The sequence below is a fragment of the Alosa alosa genome, chromosome 11, assembly GCF_017589495.1.
Source record: "Alosa alosa isolate M-15738 ecotype Scorff River chromosome 11, AALO_Geno_1.1, whole genome shotgun sequence".
Classification (NCBI taxonomy): domain Eukaryota; kingdom Metazoa; phylum Chordata; class Actinopteri; order Clupeiformes; family Clupeidae; genus Alosa; species Alosa alosa.
The window spans coordinates 19446172-19452034 of record NC_063199.1 but is presented as its reverse complement, the minus strand read 5'-3'; the positions used below and the strand labels follow the sequence as shown (position 1 = coordinate 19452034).

The following is a 5863-nucleotide window of genomic DNA, read 5'->3' as shown; positions in this document are numbered from 1 at the left end:
GTCAATATGATTAATGTTAAATCAGTCAAATTGATCTGAAATTGACGTCACACCATATGAGAACCATAATAATCATAATAGTAGTAATAATAGCCCACTAGGCTAATGTTACTATTGTTTGGACACTTCTATCAATCAGTTTAGTAGCAATTTCAATGTAACAGTCTGAAATGGCAACAGTTAATCATTTTCACATAGGCTACGATTGTTTTTAACACTCTTGATAAAGCGCAGCGCACACAGCAATTCCCATCCCCACCCCTGACTGACATTTCAACTCCAGCCACCAGTGACTTCAACTGTCACTTTTCTGTCATGCAGCTGACTACATGTGTAAGCTGTTCAAACTCTGCCTGTCCTTATCATTCAAGGTAAGAATTAAAGTACTTTGTATGTCAATTGAAAACGGGAATTTATTAGAAATATAGCTTTTATTGTTTTCATAATGGAATGTTAACCAAATATGTTAGAATTAGCTAGCGAGCTAACATACATGCTATTAGCGATGTTAGCTGTGAATGTTAACTTTTCCAGTAACTAACTTCACCATTATGTGGAATATCTGTGTTGAATGATGTGTTAATATCATATCTAGCAATAATTCTGTCTGAGATGTCGTTATGAATAGAGTCTTAGTTTGAATGAAATATCTGGCACAAGTAGGTTAGCTCTAGCTAACTTAGCTAGCCGCTACATTTAAAGTGTCTTTACATGTCTATTACCATGAGACACAGATGAAAGTTGTTAACGTTACCTTGCTAACTTGGGGTGTGTGTGTGTGTGTGTGTGTGTGCTCTGAGACATGTGTTTACTCTAACATGCATGTGAGTGTGCAGTGCTTCAGTGATGGTCTTTTCATGTTCTGTGTGTTTTTTAATTTATTAATCTTAGTCTCCTTCTGTTCCCTCTGTTTACAGACTGTGTGTTATGAGGACTGCTTCCCTGAGAATGCTGAGTGCATTCTGGAATATTCCAAATGTGTGCCACTTCCATCACGGGCCCGCCAAGAGAGTTCACTCATCAGGTAGAGACACACACACACATACAATTACATTAGGGCTTAACGATATGCAATTTGAAACCTAAATCGCAATACTCATATCCACGAACCTGTGTCGCGGTGTGAAAAGGCAGAACTGCGACACACCCTTTCTAGTGTTTCACACAGCGCTTTGCAGCTTACAGTATAAGCAACACACATCTCCCGCTTTACTTACCCGCTTTACTTACCGGTAGCCTATGTTGTCCAAAAATACATAAATAAATCATAATTTCGTACCGCTCATTACTTTCATTGTAGACTGCTTGCAACTTTACCAAATAGTATAGAAGTAAACAAAAAGTATTTGAGGATGTATTTGTGTCTGTAACTGTGTTTAGTTTATCCCCTGTTTTTATGTGTCTGTTGCTATGTGTGCTCCATCAACTGTCTAGGTCAAAGTTGGTCTGTCCTGATGGCACTACCTGCTGCTTGATGATGTCTAGTAGCCATCGCTGCTGCCTTCAACGCGGTGTAAGTGTTTGTGTTTTGAATATATTTTTTTTCCATGGTGAGGGCTATGGGGTATGTTATTGTGCATTCTCTAATTTGTTTGACATATGTGCTATGTAATGCATTAAAGGTTGTATCAGCGATTTCAGGCCCAAAAAAGGCCCAAACATAAATGATCACATTCATCTAATCTTTCCTAACGATCTGCTAGCTGTCTGCCCCATAAGCAGGCCGTCAAAAAAAATGCGTCTCTGTAGGCAGCCTAGGCTCTGAGATCTGTACACAAAAACAATTGCTACCAACAAGGGTTGGCAAACACTCAAAGGCAAAATAAAGTGTTTCAACCAATAACTGACAAGATCTTGCGTTTAGGAGAGTTTTAATTGTATGCGGGGAGAGGGGGAGAGAGTAGCGAGCTAGCTATCGCTGATACAACCTTTAATACAGAAACTAATCATGATTATTGCAGCTACTTAAAATGGTCTTGAATTTTGCAATTTAGCCACGTTTACCATTGTGTTGGTGGTAATGCATGCATAATTTGGTTTAATCCTATCTTTTATTGACAGAGTCCTCACAAATAAACTGATATCAAGAATTAACATAGATGGTGATGGCGGCAAGTGTGCCTTCAGAAGGTATTTATAATTTATTTTTGTACGCCAGATTGACTTACCTTTCCTTATTTTTTTAATGCTATGATTTTGATCTTAATCAACAATAACCAGATGTATGGCAAATGGTGTTTTATTTTTTTTAGGTGCCACCCAGCAGTCCCAGCCTGCTTTTGCAAGTCCGATGGGGGATGATCTATGTTAAGGTCGTGTAAGCAAGAAGGCAAGTGCTGCTGCAGGCAATGTTGCGATAAGGTATGATATCACACAGACATACTACTGCTCAGAAGTGTAGGGTCACTGTGAAATGTGACCCTGCAAGGCGAAACCAGTCGTTTTGGTAAAATTTACAACATGAACGGCCATTGACTAAGCTTTCCAACGATATGTATATTGAGGGTATTGCAAAAAGTATCGCTAAGATAACCGCATCCAAAGTTGGCATGGTTCTCCTGTCACATTACGCCAGAAGAGGAGAAAATCACCTTTTTAAGTAAATTGTCACGTGCGATAATGTGAGGACACAGCAATTATTAGCCTTACAGTAGCGTGACTTTGAAGCGGATGACTGACTATGTCCAGTTTTATCAACCGAGTGAGTGTCTTTTTCTGCCCCCTAGTTCATACCTGGGACGGTCATAAGGTGTCACTATAGAATAGAATTAATGTATTTCGGGGGAAGTAAGGGGAGAAGAAGTTCTGTGTACACAGATTGTGCAGGCTATAGGCCCACTTTTAAAATGTGCTACGTTAATGGAAAACTTCTCCTGGTCCGTAAAATGACGCCAGGATATTTCTAAAAGTTAATTGCTTTTGACCGTTCGTGCCCTGAAAGGCAAGTCTTTCACATTCATATTAGGTTACATCTGCCAAGAACGATAGAGAGCTTACACATTGAGTAACGAGTAGCCTAATGAGTAAATTTTAGCTCTACTGTAAAACCTTATAGCGGCGTGGACAAATGGAATGACTGCTAACTGTGTTTAATCTTCACCTAAATAAAGTCAGGGTTTAGAGCAACACCAAAGAGTTTTTGTACCTTAAAATAATGTTTCCAAAATCGTTTCAGTGGTTCATCAACTTGTAACAGGGTGAACGGCACTTCTGCATTAAACTGCGGACCTCTATCGGCTATAACCGCATCTATGTAAGTTTGCCAGATCCTAGGTATGAATGTCGGTCTGTAGTTCGATGGTTCAAGACATAAGAAACTACAAATTTGACTTGCATCTGATGTCGCAATACATCGTACTTTCATAAATCGTGCAAAATATTCTACCTTGTCTGTGGACATCGTTATTTGCAAAGCCGGTGCTGGATAAACAAATAGCGTGCGTGCAGAGGGAAAGTTATTTGGTGTTGCTTTAACAGTCAAAACGTATGTTTATCCGTGAAATTTGTTCACAATATGAAAGTGTAGACTGTATGCTGTCGAATGCAAGCAGCGTGTATGCGCTCCGCTTCCGTTGTTGTTTAAAGGGAAACTTGGCAGGATTTCCCCCTCTGCTGGAGAAATTGTGCATTATGCTATTTCAAACTGTGGGAAAAGGTAACGATAAAGCACATGGATTTGTTTACAAGCTAGCAAACGGTTAGCATAAGTTTGGCAGAACTATGTGGATGTTACAAGGTAAGAAACACGATTTAAAACGAGTTTCTTGTTTCTCACTTCTCTTTCCGGGACGGTAGTCTCAATGTTGCAAGGTTGGTTTTCCGCCTGGGGACGCTAGACGCAGCGGGGAAAGTCACCATTTTCACCGGAACAGGTCATTTAACCATCCAAATGATTTCTAAACGGGTTTATTACGTTGAAATAGTTGCCAAGTTCCCCTTTAAAGATTGAATGTGAAACGGATTTGGAGCCAAAGGCTAAAATTTAACGCAGCTACAATTTGTAAGGTATCACCAATATCAATTTAATGTTGTAGATGTATGGCCATATACATTCTTAAAATGGTTCTGGTCTAGACTTAAATATCTATTGAAAACTTCACAATGGAGGGTGTTTTTAGAGGCGTGATCTGCAGGCGACCTGTTGGCTATTTTTAGAAGGTGCGCTGGGGAGACCACTGATTTAGACTGTTAAACCCTGACTTTATTTAGGTGAAGATTCAACACATTAGCAGTCATTCTCTCTGTCCACGCCTTACTATAAGGTTTTACGGTAGAGCTAAAATGTTACTCATTACTATCGTTACTCAATGTGTCAGCTCTCCCATCATTCTTGGCAGATGTAACCATTTACAGAATATGAATGTGAAAGAATTGCCTTTCAGGGCACATGAACGGTCAAAAGCACAAACTTTTAGAAATATCCTGGCGTCATTTTAGGGATGCGTTTTCCATTGGCGTAGGCCTAAGCGCATTTTAAAAGCCTATACACAATCTGTGTCTCACAGACTTCCTCTCCCCTTACTTCCCCGAAATACATTAATTATATTATATAGTGACACCTTATGACCGTCTCAGGTATTAACTAGGGGGGCAGAAAAAGACACTCAATGTCGGTTGATGAAACTGCACATAGTCAGTCATCCAGTGCTTCAAAAAAATCGATCACCTGCTACTGTAAGGCTAATACTAGCTGTGCCCTCACACTATCGCACGTGACAATTTACTTAAAAAGGTGATTTTCTCCTCTTCTGGCGTATCGTAACAGGAGAACCACGCCAACTTTGGATGCGGTTATCTTAGTGATACTTTTTGCAATACCCTCGATATACATATCGTTGGAAAGCTTAGTGTATGGTTGTTCATGTAAGCACAATAACTACCAAAGCGACTGGTTTCCCCTTGCAGGGTCACATATTGGTGGTGTGTATATAGTGCACATCTGCATTACTTCTAACTATCACACCTGACTTCTAAGCTGCTAGTGTGGGGTTGCTTTTATTTGTCACACAAGCCGAGTAGTTTGCATTAAAGGTGCTCTAAGCGATGTTCGGTAACGTCACTTCTGTTGACATTCAAAGGAAACAGAGAGCTAGCTCACCCCTCGCTCCCCCTCCCTCCCATGCAACTGAAACTCTCCTGAACGTGCATCTCATCAGTGATTGGCTGGAACAATATGTTATGTTTCATGGTCCAGGCTGGACCAGGCTGTTTTTGTTGGCCATGTTTGGAGCCTGGGCTGTCCAGAGACCGCGCTTTTTTTACAGTGTATTCAGGGGACAGGCAGCTAGTTGATGGTCAGGTGATATTTGTTTTATGTGACAAAAATGTTTTCGCTTATAAACATCGCTTAGAGCACCTTAATTATATTCATGGACACGGTCAATTGTAATATATGCTTACTTTCTTTTATATTCATATTTTGTTTTTTTGTTTTTTTCTGTCGCTCCAGCCTGCAACAGATATAGCCGGCCTTCTAAAATCCAAGAATGAGGAATGCCTGAAACAAGGAACAACTTGGCAGTGTATGTGAACGTGTTTACCTGTGTGTGTATGAGGGTATGCATGTGGTGGGTATGTGTGTGATTGTGTATGTGTGTGGGTACACTTTTTGTTTTGTATGAATATTTATATATGTGGTGGGTGTGTGTGTGTGTACAGATGAGGGCTTGTGCTCTGATTGTGCACCAGTTTGCTCATGGTTATGTGTTAGCCTGTACACTTTTTGTTTTGTTTTAGGTGGGTGAATATTTATATATGTATGGGTGTGTGCTGTAATGTATGTGTTTGTGTGTAAATCCGTTGAGTTCATATCAGATGAGGGCAACACCATGCCAGTTTGATCATGGTTATGCGTTTAAATGTA

General features: G+C 40.1%; 1 long non-coding RNA gene across 1 annotated transcript; it reads left to right on the top strand.

Annotated features, from left to right (window-relative positions):
- Positions 1-1004: 1004 nt before the first annotated feature.
- On the top strand, positions 1005-5558 carry LOC125303763. Its single transcript, XR_007195099.1, has 5 exons — positions 1005-1024; positions 1435-1513; positions 2062-2130; positions 2253-2361; positions 5450-5558. It is a non-coding gene; the product is annotated as an uncharacterized LOC125303763 (long non-coding RNA).
- Positions 5559-5863: the final 305 nt, after the last annotated feature.